The following is a 15,558-nucleotide window of genomic DNA, read 5'->3' on the forward strand; positions in this document are numbered from 1 at the left end:
TAGCAGTCACGATGATTGGAAACTAAGGAAAAAAGGCCGTTAACCACAGATAGTTTGAAAAAGACTGTTCTAGAGCATAGAAGGACAGGCAAACTATCCAAATTTATTTTACAAAGCTAGCATCGTCCTCAGACTAAACTTGACAAACATCCCACAAAAAGAAATCTACAAAGTAATCTCAATTATAATATTAGCAAATCAATCCAGCCTCAAATTAAAAAACTGATATGCCCTGACCCAGTAGAATTTTGTTTTTTTCCCTTTAACTTTTGAACTATAAAGACAGTTCAATATTAGAAAATCCATTAATACATATTACTATACTAATGCTTAAGACACAATGACACAATTATTCTGATAATTACTCATAAAATTTTTCATCAACAAAATAAGTTATGAAATAATAATGAGTGCAATTTTTCATAATTATATATTTAAACGTATTTATTTATATGAATGAGTATAGAAATATCTGGAACATATAAACCAAAATGTTTACAATGTCGTTTTGGTTTTGATTCACACTTTCTCCTTTTTTTCCCTCCAGCTTTATGGAGATATAATTAACATATAACATTGTGTAAGTTTAAGGTGTACAGTGTGATAATTTGATACACATATATATTGCAAAATGATTACCAAAATAAGCTTAGTTAACACATCCATCACTTCACACAGTTCCCTTTTTTTGTATGTATAGGGAGAACATTTAAGATTTATGCTTTTTAGCAACTGTCAAGTTTATAACACAGTATTGTTAAATATAGTCACTACGCTTTACATTAGATCCCCAGAACTTATTCATCTTATAACTGGAAGTTTGTGCTTTTTGACCAACATCAACCATTTCCCCCACCTCCTAGCCCCTGGCAACGACCATTCAACTCTCTGTGTCTATGAGTTCAGCTTTTTTAGATTCCATATATAAGTGAGATCATATAGTCTTTGTCTTTCTCTGTCTGACTTATTTCACTCAGCAGAATGCCCTCAAAGTTCATCTACGTTGTCGCAAATAGTAGGATTTCCTTCTTTATTATGGATGAATAATATTCCATTAAATGTATTACATTGTCTTTATCCGTTCATTTGTTGCTGAACACTTAGTTTGTTTCCATGTCTTGGCTCTTATGAAAAATGCTGCAAGGAACATGGGGGTGCACATATGTCTTTGAGATCCTGTTTTCGTTTCCTTCAGATACAGACCTGGAAGTGAGATAGCTGGGTCATATAGTATTTCTATTTCTAATTTTTTGAGGAATCTTCATACTGCTTTCCATAGTGGCTGCACCACTTTACATTCCCACCAACAGTGCATGAGGGTCCCCTCTTCTCCACATCCTTGCCAACACTTGTTATCTCTTTCAAGTACTTTACCTCCCCACTCTGTAGCCATACTTGTTTCCCAAGTGAAGGGTTCTAACAGGGCCAGTCTTCTGCCTTCGAAATTTCCCTCCCCCATCATTTCTGCAACCAGCTCATTTCTGCTTTGTATCTTTGCTTATGTGGTTGCTCTGAATTTTCTGATGGTTCTTTGCCACCTACCTGCCAAATGCCTTTTCTAATAGCTCTAGTCATCACTACACACCTTTACCTTTTTCTTGACCAATTAGACCACATGAAAGCATCATTTATTATAAAATCACTAATACTCTCTAAATATCTTGCTTAAACAATTTAATTTGGTAGTATCATTACTTTCATGTATATTTATATTAGAATCCCCAAAGAAGCTATTATTTCCTTTAGAAAAAGTAGTTTATGTAAAAAGAAAACCAAAAACTATTGTGTTGAGTGAAAAACCAAGATGAGAAATTGTGAAGTTAGTATTGCATCTTCACTCATTCTTTCACAGAAATATTTATTGAGGGCCTACTATGTGCTAGATGCTGGTCTAAGAACTAGTGATATCACAATAAACATAAAAGATGGGATCTTTGCCATCAAGGGCATACATACAGATAACATGATAAGACACGTCTGCAAAAAAAAGAAAAAACAGAGTAGGAGGATAGAGGGTGTACCGATTATTTTTCATGTATCCTTCTAGATCTACTCTTTACCCTTTTCTGCTTGACCCCTCCAGTCTCCTGTTTTCCACTGGTTATAAAGAGCTGACTCCCTTGCTCTTCAAGGATATATTATTGGGCCCCAGATGGCTGGTCAGGAAGGCAGAGTCCATGCCCTGTGGTGTGGCATTTCATCTAAATCCAGAAGTGAGTGGAGATGTGAAACTGGTAGGACTTTTCCAGATTCTTGTCATCTCTGGGGGCTCAACAAAAATGGTGGTGGCATGGCATGGTCCAGGAGGTACGTGGCCTCTTCCGAACAAGGGAAACAATCAAGAGAGTCTGAGGAGCTGTACAAGGTTTTTGTCCAACACAGAGAACTGTGTGAGGAGGTGCCATTTAAGTCAAATTCTCACTGAATTGAGAGAGCAAGTCATTCAAATATCTGAGTGAAGAGCTTTCCAGACTGAGGAAATCATAGTGCAGAAGAAAGTTTGAGGAACAGCAGGAAAGCTAATGGGGCTGACTGAAGTGACTGAGGGGGTAGTGACAGTTGAGGTTGGAGAAGTAGCCAGAAGCAGGCTACACAGAGCCTCTTGGGCTATTTTAGAGACTTTAAAAGAAATTATGGATGAGATGAGAAGCTATTCAAAGCTTCCAAGTTTGCCATTTTGGAGTGACAAACTATGATTTAAATTTTAAAAGGATGACTGATGGCTATGTGGGGAACAGACTGTCAAGGGCAGAAGTGGAAGCCCATTGGCCTAAGTCTCTACTAGAATAGATGAGTTGTGATGGGGACTTGCACCAGGGTTACAAGTGTTTGTACGTCCTGATTGGTCAGATTTGGGAGATATTTTGAAGGTAGAACTTACAGGATTTGCTGGTAGATTAGAGAGAAATTGCAAAGTTGAGGATCATTGTAATGATTTTGGCCTGAACAACTAGAAAAATGGAGCTGATATTTACTGAAATGGAGAAGGTTGTGGGAGGGATTTGGGTGAGAAATGAGAGTTCCAGTTTGGACATGTTAAGTTGAGATGCATTTAATATATCCAACAGACAAGGAGAATAGGCAGTTGATATTTGGATTTGGAGTCAAATGGGAAAGTTAGAGCTGAAGATAAAATGGACCTTGTCTCTGTATGTGGCATCTAAAGCCAATTGGCTTGGGTGAGATCATTTAGGAAGCGAGTGTGAATAGATGAGCACTGAGCCATGGGCACTGAAGAACTGTGAGGATGGGAACAAGGCCAGCTTCATGGGCACATGACCTGTGTAGTCACACGAGACTTTGTACTTAAAAGGGCCCTGTGCTTGGTTTAATGCTCGGCTCTCACTGTCTTGAAAACCTTAATAACTTTTGAACAAGGGTCCTGCATTTTCATTTTGCACTGTACCCTGAAAATGATGTGGTAGCTCGTAGCTGGGAACATAGGGATTCAGCAAAGGCAAGAGCCAACGAAGTAGACTGAAAACCAAGAAAGTGTGTCAGTGGTGTCATAAAAGCCACATAAAGAAATTGTATGGAGATGAACAGAGTGATCTACAGTCTCAAAGCTGCTGTCAGGTCAATCATCTCCAGCCTGAACGCTGATCATTGTATTTAGCAACTTGGCTGTGATCGTTGCCCAGGTCGAACTGAGTTGTCGAGAGAAGAGGAGAAGATAAGAACAAACACTGGACATGGACAACTCTTGCAAGCACTTTCCCTGTAAAGGAGAAAGCTTAAAACTGGGCAGGAGCTGAGAGAGATACGGAGTCAAGATAAGGTTTTTATAAAATGAACATTTTTACGGCGTATTTTCCTCTTGGCAATGACCCACGAAAGAAGGAAAAAAATGATGAGGCAGGAGTGGAAACAATAATTACAGGAGCAAAGCCCTTAAGGAAGAGAGGGGAATGGGATGCAGTGCAAAGTGGAGGGTTCATCCTAGGAGCAGATGAAATGCAAAGGGCATGGGACCGATGCCCATGCCTCGTGCGTTTTGTAGAAACATCTGTTCTGATCGCTTCTGCCTAAGAGTCAAGGTCTTCAGTGGAAAGTAGGAAGCAGAGAAGGGATGTTGAGGTTTGAAGAAAGAGAAGAGAGTGTGAAACCATCCTCTAGGAGGATGCAAGTAAAGGGGCTAGAAGGGACAGGCAGCATCAAGGGCCGCTAAAGGGTGTAGGTACATAAAAATATATACGGACGGTAAAGTGTGCCAAAATATTGATGTCAGGTATCTCTGGTGATTAATTTTTTTTGAAGTTTTCTGATTCTCTGAATTTTCCCCAGTAGGCATGTATTACTTCCGCAAGTAGCCTTTTAAAACTATTACAGAAGAGTGAAAAGCAGGACATGTAATGTATGAGAGAAGTACTTATAGTTTAAGAGAGGTGACTGGGGAAACAGAAAGAGAATGGAGACATCATTCTGGTTGCCTCTAAAAGTTATGCCCACACAATAGATGAAGAGCAGTCCAATTTTCTGCAGAAATGAGGAACAAGATAAAATATCTCAGACTCTTTTTCAAGTCATCAGATTTACTCTGTTTCTAGGCTTGAGCCACCTATTGCGTTTCTCAGTTGAGTTTGATAGGCCTAATGGTGGAAGTCTTCCTGGGTTCTGTCACTCGGCTGGCTGCCATTCTTGATTCTTCAGTGGTGATGTGAACTCCCATGCTTGCCTGTGTCTTCATGGGCGTTTTTGTGGGAAGCTGGGTGAGGCTCTGTCAGGGACTAGCCAGACGTCTCTTACACAGAAATTTGTTAATATTTTAAAGTTTGCTTGCTTGTTAAAATGGTTAAAAGTAAATGTCTCTCCTCAGAAGCTGAGGTCCTTGTTGATGTCTTCTTCCAGCTTGTTCTTAGTCACTCACTACTTATGTCTTATTAACAGGTTTGCTTGATGTTTTTTAAAATTTCAAATCAAGATCATTGTTCCAGAAAGGAATTTCAGAGATAATACATTGTTAGGAATGGATTGTTGCTAATTCCAAAACATTTTTCACCCTGTTAGATCCTGTAATGTTAGCTCATGTGTGTTTTTATTTTGACCCATGATAGATGGGGTAGTGAGTGGGGAATTTCGAGGCAACATTTTAAACCGAGTTCCTCTGAGCAATTTACCCTCATCTTTCTGTTGAAATCTCTATGGGGATCGTAAATCTCAGCTCTCACAATAAGAAGTGGGAATTAGATCCTATGATTGCTAAAACACCCCATGGAGTTCAGCTGTGTGGGCGCAGAGGCGGTAACTGCATGGGATGCGAGGTAGGGTGTGTGTTTGGAACCCTGAGGGTGGAGAGTTGAAGATTACAGAGCCAAGTGCAGCTGTGGAAGCCAAGACCAGAGTTTTACATTAGGAGAAAGAGGGGTGGATATTTCTCTTGTTGTGGAAATAACATTTAATTTAGCAATACGTATTTGGATTATGTCACCCTTCGTGAAATGCACAAACGCATTGATGAATTTCTTCCATCATTAAACTCTTTCATAATGAATTTCTTACATAATAAATCTCTTTGATAAACTTTTCCATTATTTGTATTCATATATGAAGGTAAGTTCTTAAAAGGACAGCACAGTTATCTTAATATTAGTTTATACTGCTACTGAGAACAAAGACAGATGAAGAGTGTTGTATGAGCAGCACTGGGTCTAATTTGAAAACGTAACTTTGAAACTTGGGTGATGTTAATGGAGCTATCTGCAAATCAATTGAAGGGAATTATTTGCAGCTAGGCATTTCTTTTCCCGAAGGAATGTCTGTGACTCCTTACACTACATGGGCTGAAGTGGGCAAATGAGAGCTGCAGGATATGCTTAGGTGAAAAGTTCAGGACATGCTTAGAAGCAGATTTTTAGGATCTTATGAAGAAGGGCTCAAAGAACAGCACGATCAGTAACTGGCTAGATGATGATTAGAGTTGCTTTGGAAGATGATGAGCTAAAGATGGAAAGTTTTCTTGAGGAACCCAAATCCTCATTGCCTGGAACTGTTGGCAGTCAGGCAAGCTTAAATTGGTGTCTTTGAGAAAATCATTGTCTCATTTATTATATTTCTGCATATTTGGGGCTTAAATAAGAAAATATTATAGACATGCACACATCCTGGATATAGTCCAAGTTTAAAACATTGTAGTTTATTATCAGGTTCCTGAGAGATGACAACTATGGCAAAGGGTCCCCAAAGCTGGCCCTTCAGAATTAGAAGAAAACCCCAACTTTGGAGACAACACGAAGGTCCAAAGACCTGTAACACCTTATGGACCTGTCCTCTCTCTTTTCTTCATGGGCGAAACTGGGGTTCTCTTGTGATTGAAGAACCTTCTCTCCATACCCTCAATCCTAGATGCTTTGGGACACCCATAGATTTTTTCCAACACTGATAGGTTAAAAGACTATAGTTACCTCTCTTTTTTCACAGCTAGCATAGAGGAATGATCTCAGGCTTTTTGGGGGGCGTGGGGTGTGGTGGGTAATCCTCATCTGAGGATAAGTCTATATATGTTGTAGAAAACCTTGCCAGTTGGGTGGAGGGTAACTTCAGGCCCTGAACAGCTGGTCAGAGAGTCAGTCGCTGGTTCTACTTCAGCCGTCCAGGAGTCTGGAAGTTGAGGAGGATCATAGGGTGATCTGATAGAGAACTACAAAAGGGGAGGATCAAGTCAACCTCTTTCAGACTCATTACAGTCCCCTAAAACATTAATGACCTTTTTGCTTAATACTGATACGGGGAAAATTTTAGTTCACTGACCTTACAAATAATTACAGCTCCTTGGAAAGCTTTTGTTCATGGAAACTGGCAGCACTTCCAATCACTTTAATGATGTTTATTATCTTAATAGCACCTGTCCTTTACCCCGCCTGCATACTCAAAAAAACATTAACTAAAAGAGAGGATGATTCATTTCACATCCTGATGTTTTCTTATGACCACAGCTGTGGCCACTTCAGTGTCCAGCAAAATATTTCTTTGGGAAGTGATTTAGGGAGGGGTGGAAAGTGGAACAGAAGCAGTCTCTGGAAAGCCTTCAACACTGGGGCGTATTCTCTCCCTATGTGACTCCAAGGAATTCCCACTCATGGAATCTGGCCTATCACAAAGAACTTTTCTTTTCTGTGCTTGATTCAACTTAATAAATCATGTCAACCAACTGTGGTGAATGATGACTGTTCTTCATACTACAGAACAATCGTCTTCCTAGCTGAAGCTCTGGGGAAGGAAAGGAATCGTCAGTTCCAGTTCCCTCTTGCTGGGCACAGGCTTCTATCTCAGCTGGCTGGATCCTCTTGCTCAGAACTCCTTTTCTAGAACAAGGTCTTCTTTTTTTCTGACCCCTAGGACACTTACATGCATTCTTCTTCTAACCACCTTTGTCGGCCTTAATTCTGAAATAACTTCTCTTTTTGATGCAGAAAAGTGACATTTCTCATCAAAGAGGCAAACCCTCAATGAGAACAAGATGTCTTAAAAAAAATAAATCATGTCTAATTAAAAAAAAAACCAGCCAGATTTAGAAAACGCAGGAGATATTCTCCCCTTTTTAAAGGTAGACTTTAAAAAGTAAATTTGTCCTACTAAATAAATGGCAAGTGGTATATGAAATGGCATGAGAATGAGAAGTACTCCTTTTACTCGTACCACCAACAGTTTATGTGCCTGTTCTCCCAACTGTGTCACAAAGTGCCAAATTTTGGTGCACTGTCGCATCCAATATTTCACATATCTGAGTCTTTCTTAAATAATCATAATGTTTCTAAAGCTCATAACCCTCTTTTTCTAAACTAAACCTCTCCTGGAGTCTGTCTCCACACAAAAGTTATCTTTTCAGCTTTCTTCTTCTAATCATTTTCTGTTTATTTCTGCTCCCTGCTGACCACACCCACCATCTTCTCCAACTGTGTTCTTCACAACCACTCAATCACAGTCCTTGGAGTTTTGCTTTGTTTCTTATTTACCATTTCATTTCCCTTCCCACTGCTATGATCCTAGCTCAGCTTTACAGGCAGTCCTTGATTTGCATGGTAATGAGAGAGTGGAAAGATGACTCTGCAGATAAAAACCATGCAAGGTAATGTTATTAATCAAAGAAGGGAAAATTACAATGGTTCTGGGACCTTTAAAAGTTTTTTGTCAACACATTAAAGACTCTTTTACAGTAGGTTATAAAAATATGGGGGAATTTAAAAATGGTAAAACTAATATTTATTTAGTACATTGAAGTTTAAAACAGTAGAAACGCTGAACAGTAAAATGTCTTTTTCTTTGTAGGGATCCCCCGAGCTCAGTTTGAGCAGTGCCTGCCCTTTTCCTCTCCCTGTATGACATACGGTATGGAGTGAGCCTCTTTGTTATTCCTCCATGAATTGTTGTACTCCTTTCTAAATCTGAATTAGTTTTCAGCTATTTATTCATTGTGCCTTCAATACAGCACAATTCCTCCCAGAGTTTCTTTAATGTGAGGGTTTTTTGCCAGTGTGCCTTCTTCTGGGATATCTTCATTCTTTTCATCACCGCCATATTCCTCATTTGTGTCGCTAAGTTTGGCTTCACTGAGTTCCTCTGGATGCATGTCTATCGTCTCTGGAAAACAGTGATGGTGTCAACATTCCCACAGATGGCCATTTCTTCCCTGACTCCATTTATGCTCAATTAGAACTTCACTTGCAGCTTTATCAATTTTGGTTTCCTTGTTGCACTTCATCTCTTAGCCAATTTCCTTTTAGGTTGTCCATTTTTTCAAATGTTTACGTAAGTTTATCCCTGGAAGACAAGGAGGTAACACAACTACATGCTTTGCTGTCTGTGTGTGAACTGAATAATAGATGTGTGGTGGCCAATCACCAATAGACTTTGAAAGAAGTGATGCGATTGGTCATTGAATGTCATGTGCATCTGTTACTTACATAGTGATTTGTGGTTTGAAAATCTAACAGTGAAGTTCCTACTTTATGCAATTACTCACAGTCAATTTATTGAGGTAACTGAAAATTTGAACTGTGTTGTTGGGGGACTGGTATCACTTAAACTGTGGGTACACTGAATAATACACTGAAATTTGTGTATTATTGGAACTGTGCAAGGCAAGGAAGCCTGATTATTACCAGGAAAATTTTCTGGTTTCTGTTTTTATCTTTAGCATTTCCAGTCAAGCTTACATTCACTGGTCCAGATTTTCCTCTAGGATGAGTACTGCCTTATTCATCATTTAACCACTCATGGGCCTCACAGAACCTTAGATGTAGTTTTCACCCCAACCTCAGAATAACCTAATTATAACTATCTTCCTGGTTGGCCTAAGCACCTGTACTTACATTCTGAGATTGCATCTCTACTAAGCCCCTGGGGGTCCCTGAATCCTGCTGCAGAACTAGAGAACTGAGGCTGCTTTGTTGTGCTTGTTGTCATTGCTGCTGCTGTGTAGTTCATAGCTTCTATAAGAAGTGAGTTAGAAGACTCTGGACCTTTGTTAAACCTGGACTTTCTGGATGTTGTGTCTGAGTGATATTCCCAGTAAGGTGGATCTGAAGAGCTGTCCCTTTTGTTTTCTTGGTCTTCTCTACAAGACTTGCTCTCCAAATACCTCCAGGCCTGTGAGAGTAAGTGCTGAGCTCCCAAGTAGAAACACAGGGTTAGACTTCTCAAACTTGTTGCTTTGTAGGAGACAGCAACAAAAGGCACTTCTGCCAGGTTTTCTCTCTGTGGTCTCCCAAATCAGCGTCTTGGAAGAGGAATCTTGTCTGTTATTTACTGAAAGGAACGCCTTTCCTTGGTACCACTGTAGTGAGATGTCAATGCTTTCTTCTTCATAGTCTGCTTTTTCGTTCCTAGGTAACAATACAATATCCCTGAATTTTCCTTTGTATATGCTTAAAACATCCTCTAAAGAATAAGAGGTAATAGGAAGAGGCTTTTTCTGACTCCTTATTCTGAGACCCCCAAGGAAATCCTATAGAGCCAAGCTGGGCAGACCTTTGTGTCTATTTCGGCCAATAGAGTATAATGGAAGTGATGCCACATGCCTTCTGAGGCTAGATAATAAGAACACCTTGCATTTCTGCCATGCCTTCTTAGGACACTTCTCAGAAACCAGCTTCTATGCATGCCATGAGGAAGCCCAAAACTAGCCCACGTGCACAGGCCACGCATAGGTAATTTGGCCAGTAGCCCAGCTGAGGTCCCAGCCAATAACTAGCATCAGCTGCCAGACATGTGAGTGAAGATATACGCAGATGATTCCTGTCCTCATATGTTAAGTCACCCTAGTCTTTGAGTCTTCCCAGCTAATGCCCCACACAGGGTATAGCAGACATAAGCAGAACATCCTGGGTCCAGACTAAATTCCTGATCCAGAAAGTCTGTGAATACCATTGTTATTTTTATACACTTGTATGCCACTGAGTTTGAGGTGGTTTCTTATGAAGCAATAGTAACTGGAACAGAAACACTTGACTCTTTAAGACACTTAAAATTGTTTGAGTGGTAAGACAAGTGAATTTATCTTTTCTTATCTATACTTTCTAACATCTCCACAATTCACATGGGTAACTTGTGTAGTCAATAAGGAAATAGTGATGTGGCTGATTACATGTGAATGGGAGAGGGAAGGCTCTGGGATGCCTCCCAGGTTTCATGTCTTTGGACACTAGTGAGAAGAGGTTGTCATGCATTAATTGTTCCCCTTATCTCAGTCATATAAAGAACACTCATAGCACATTACTTCTTGTTAAAGTGTTGCATTAAGCAATTTCTTCAGAATTAGCCCCAAAACTGTAATAAAATGTGATGTGATAATTTCCCACCCTCAGCAAACACTGTCAAAATGTAGAAACCGCCTTATCACTTGTAGCCAAATTGTTAATCCTGGGAAAGATGCATCTGAATTCTATATACCCTACTGGATGGTTCACTGTGGACAACTTTCATTTTCCCCATCTCATCTCCTCATTTTGTGTTTGAACAAATACAATTCAAGATTTAGGATCTTTCTGCCAAAAACCAAATGAGGAAGCCAGATGATTGAGGCCCTTAGAAGAATAAGAGGCAGTCTGAATAAGAAATAAGGGTTAATTTGACCACTAGTTCACCAAACAAAGCCAAAATATTAACATCAAGGAATGATTGATGGTGTAAGTACATGCACCAGAAGTTGCTTGTTTCAACTAATTGAATTCAATACATCAGTGCAACTAGGCAATTCTAAGTACTTAATTTTTCCTTACCAAGTGAGCGTAACTTACTCTTTCATCTTCTGGGGGCAAAAAAGCATTTACTGACTCCAGAATAGATTGAGCTGTGTTAAGGAGGGAGCCGCCACAACATCAACAGAAAGCAAATTCTACAGGCAAGTTTCTAAACTGTTAGAACTTTAAGAGTATTCTGGTGGTACTTCTTAGAAAAGAGAAGGAAGTAATGTTTCACCTGTGGAGTAAACTAGAGGTCAAACGATTTCTTCCTAACTTCTTGTAATCTTAAAGGAGATAGGCTCTGAAAATCTAAAAAAAATTCTATCTTGACCATTTGGCATAGAATAGTTGGAGGTTGAAAGGAGGAATGACAAGGCTTTTGGAGGGATAAAAAATGAAAATAACCAAAATTACATCTTTCTTACATGAGTGGCCAAAAACAGAAAGCTTTACACAAGGTTTTTAGTCTTGGCAGTCAGTATTGCCCTTACACCATCAAATGTCATTGCAATCATATGGTATCAATAACAAATGAATAATGGCTAGAACGTTTAAGGTCTGTTCTTGCAGACTTTAGATATGAATTCTCACAAATCTCAAAAGCATGTTCATTCTGAATTCCGGCCAGATTTTTGACCTTTCTGCTGACCTGAAAGGGTTATGTATCTGGGGTAAGACTCAAACTAGTGCCTGGAACATCTTTTGGAATGGCCAAAATATTTTCTTTATGACTGTGGAGCAATTTCCAAATCATATTGCTTTCTTTTGCAAAGGCTTCTAGACTATTGAGTTTTACAGCATATCCCATATAATCATTTCCAGTTTCTGTCTCAAGATTTGGGTTAGGCTCTTTCAATATTACCTAAACACTCTACCAATTGATAGCATTATGTTGGGCCTATTGAATTAGATTTTGCCCCAGAGGCCAGACATGGGAGGCTATGTCTATTATCTACACCATTTTTATTGGCCTTTGTGGTAAGCATGGTCAAGAGATAAAAGCTTTACCTAAGGTGGTAGGAATGGAGAAAAGAAAACGAGAGAATGTGATGACATTCTGAATGTGGGTTGTAGAGGAAAAGAAAACAATGTTGACTAAGTCTTCTGAGTAACTGGGCTCATAATAAGATGCCTGAGGTAATGTGGATAATTTAGTTTTGGATGATCTCATGCTAAACTTAAAAATAATGTATTGTTAACATGCTTCAGCCAGGTCATAGGTTTATTTAAAAAACACCCTTTATATAGCAAAACTGTTATCAAACAATGTTGTAATTTAAATGGCCCCTTCCAAAACAGAGATGTTAAATTGTAGAAAGGGTGTACATCTCAGCGTTATTTCCTGCTGTATCTTAAAACTAAAGCATCTCAAAATTAGGTCACTCACCAAGCATTCTAAAACTCAAAGCCAATGAAAATGTCCTCGCTTTCTTTCTTACTTAGCAACCTCAAGTGCAAGAAATTCTCCTGTTAATATTAAAGACAACTACTTCTTATTTATATAAAAAATATTAAAGTGAGACTAAATATTTTTAAACTATCTTAATTTGATTTTAAAAATTGTTTGAAAGCCTACTTTAAACATCATACTTAACGGTGAATTACTGAAGGAATTCCTTTTGGAAAAGGAAAGGTATGACTACTTCCACTGATATTATTCAATATTGTTCTGGTTTTATTCCCAATGCAATATGACAAGAAAAAAAGGTATATATTATAATTGAACATAAAATTATTTTCACACTGACATGATTTTCAGAAAATTATGAAATAATGGCTCAAGGGGAAAGATGAAAGATAATACAAAACTCAATTCTCATCACAAAGAAAAAAATTTGTAACTGTGTGTGATGATGTAACTAAACTTACTGTGCTAATAATTTTGCAATATATATATATTATGCATATATATATATGCATTCCACTTCACAAGAAGAACTAACAACTATTTATGAACAAGACACAACAGAGAGAATCCACAGAACCACCTGCACCACAGAGACCAAGACAGACTGCACTAGAAGGATAAAAAGAAGTGGCTACACACTGGCTGCCGTGCCCCTCCCCCAGGCCAGGCAGCACCACATGGAGAGGACACCTCTGAGCTTCTGGTTTCTCCACTGGGACAAGAGAGCCCGGGGGACAATGAATTGCCCAGCATTGAGGGTTGTTTTGTGGGACCCCGTACTCTGATCTTGCCCCATGGGTATTGCAGAGGAATCTGTAGGGCTCAACCACTGGGAATCTGACCGAAATGAAAATGAAAAAGAGGGGATGGATTTGCAACAACCAGCACACAGATCTTGGCAGACCAAATTCATACCTCCAGTGCCCAACTATTAATCCCTGTCAGCAGCTTTGCTCATCTGAAGAACCAAATTGGTGGCATACTCTGACCAGGGAACTCATTGGGGGTACAGAACTGAGGATTCCAGTCCTCAGATGAGGAGTTTTGCTGGCACTAGAGCCTGGTTTGCCCATGCCCAGGCAAGTAGCTGAGTAATAGCCCCATCCACTACTGAATATACTATCCAGTCCTAACCATCTACTAAGCCTGACTAGAGAATCCAGGTAACCATGGAGACCATCCTACAACCTCACTTAGGTAGGAAACCAAGCCAACGGTTCTACCCAACTGTTCTCAGCCAGTAGCACACCCCCTCATCCCTGACCTCAGAGCTCAAACAGTTGCCTTGCACTAAAATAGATCATAATAGCAGGCCCTATCTTCCCAAGGACATTATCAGCAGACATGTCCAGAAACCCAAAGTGAGTTGACTGGTGAAGATCTGTCTCTGCCAAAGCAAACCTTTAAAGTCTGGGAAGGAGCTCTGTTACCCAAATGCACAGATACCAATCAAAGGAATCAAGGATAACAAAAAAATCAAGTAAATATGACACCATCAAAGGAAACTAATACACCTCCAATAACTGACCCTAAAGAAATGGAGATCTATGAACTGTCAGACAAAGGATTCAGGATAATCCTCTTAAGGAAGTTGAGCAAACTACAAGAACACATAGACAAACAACTAAATAAAATTAGGGAAACAATGCATGAACAAAATGAGAAGTTTGACAAAGAAATAGAAACAATAAAAAAAAAACAAACAGAAATCCTAGAGTTGAAAAATGCAATAATTGAATTGAAGAATTCAACAGAGAGTTCAAAAAGCATACTCAATCCTGCAGAAGAAAGAATCAGTGACCTGGAGGATAATGCATTTGAAATTATCCAGTCAGAGGAGCAAAAAGAAGAGTAAAAACGAGTGAAGGAAGCCTAAGAGACTTATGGGACACAATAAGAAGAATCAATACTTGCATTATGGGAATTCCAAAAGCAAAAGGGAAAGAGAAAGGAACAGGAAGCATATTTAAAGCAATAATGGCTGATAACTTCCCAAAACTGGGAACAGAAATGGACATCCAGATCCCCGAGGCCCAAAGGATCCCAAAGAGGTTGAATCCAAACAGGGCTACACCACGATGCATTATGATTAAATTGTCAAAAGTAAAAGACAAAGAAAGAATTTTAAAAGCAGCAAGAGAAGAGAGAAGTTACATACAAGTGAATCCTCATAAGATTATTGGCAGATTTTTCAACAGAAAATTTTCAGGCCAGGAGAGAATGGGATGACATATTCAAAATATTAAAAGAAAAAAATCTATCAACTAAGAATTCTATACCTGGTGAAGCTGTCCTTCAGAAACAAAAGAAGGATAAAGACTTTCCAGAACAAACAAAAGCTGAGAGAGTTCATTACCACTAGATTTGCCTTACAAGAAATGTTAAAGGGAATTCTTTGAGTGGAAGTAAAAGGATGTTAGTTAACATCATAAAAACATGAAAAGGTGGTGTAAAGCTCACTGGTAATGGTAAATATATAGTCAAAGTTAGATTCTGTAATATGGTAATGGTGGTGCATAATATACACACAACTCTAGCTAAACAGTTAAAAATGTGAACATAGTAAAAAATAACCATAACTACAGTAATCTGTTGTTAGTTACACAATATAAATATACATAAATTATAATAGCAATAACCTAAAATGTAAGGGGGAGGAGAAGAAAAAGTGTAAAGTGTAGGAGTTCTATTGACGGTAAGTCATTAACCACTTAAAATACGGTGTTATAATTTTAAGATATTTTATGTAAGCCTCATGATAACTACAAAGGAAAAATCTGTAGCAATTACATAAAAGAACATGATAAAGAAGTTAAAGCACACTGATACCAAAAGACATCAAAAGATACAGAGAAAACAGAAGGATAAGAAAAAAGGAAGAATGAATCTACAAAACCACCAGAAAACAATTAACAAAATGGTAAGATAAATCCTTACCTATCAATCATTATTTTAAATGTAAATGGATAA

The 15,558-nt window shown here is 38.7% G+C and overlaps 1 long non-coding RNA gene across 8 annotated transcripts in view; it reads right to left on the reverse strand.

The window, feature by feature from the left end:
• Positions 1-6,105: 6,105 nt before the first annotated feature.
• Positions 6,106-15,558, reverse strand: part of LOC124243573 (uncharacterized) — a 164,233-nt gene continuing 154,780 nt past the window's right edge. For all 8 annotated transcript variants that reach the window (XR_006889709.1, XR_006889708.1, XR_006889714.1 and 5 more), the window contains one exon: positions 6,106-9,821. This is a non-coding gene — a long non-coding RNA (uncharacterized LOC124243573). The remainder of the gene's footprint in view (positions 9,822-15,558) is intronic.

This window comes from Equus quagga, chromosome 8 (genome assembly GCF_021613505.1).
Source record: "Equus quagga isolate Etosha38 chromosome 8, UCLA_HA_Equagga_1.0, whole genome shotgun sequence".
Classification (NCBI taxonomy): domain Eukaryota; kingdom Metazoa; phylum Chordata; class Mammalia; order Perissodactyla; family Equidae; genus Equus; species Equus quagga.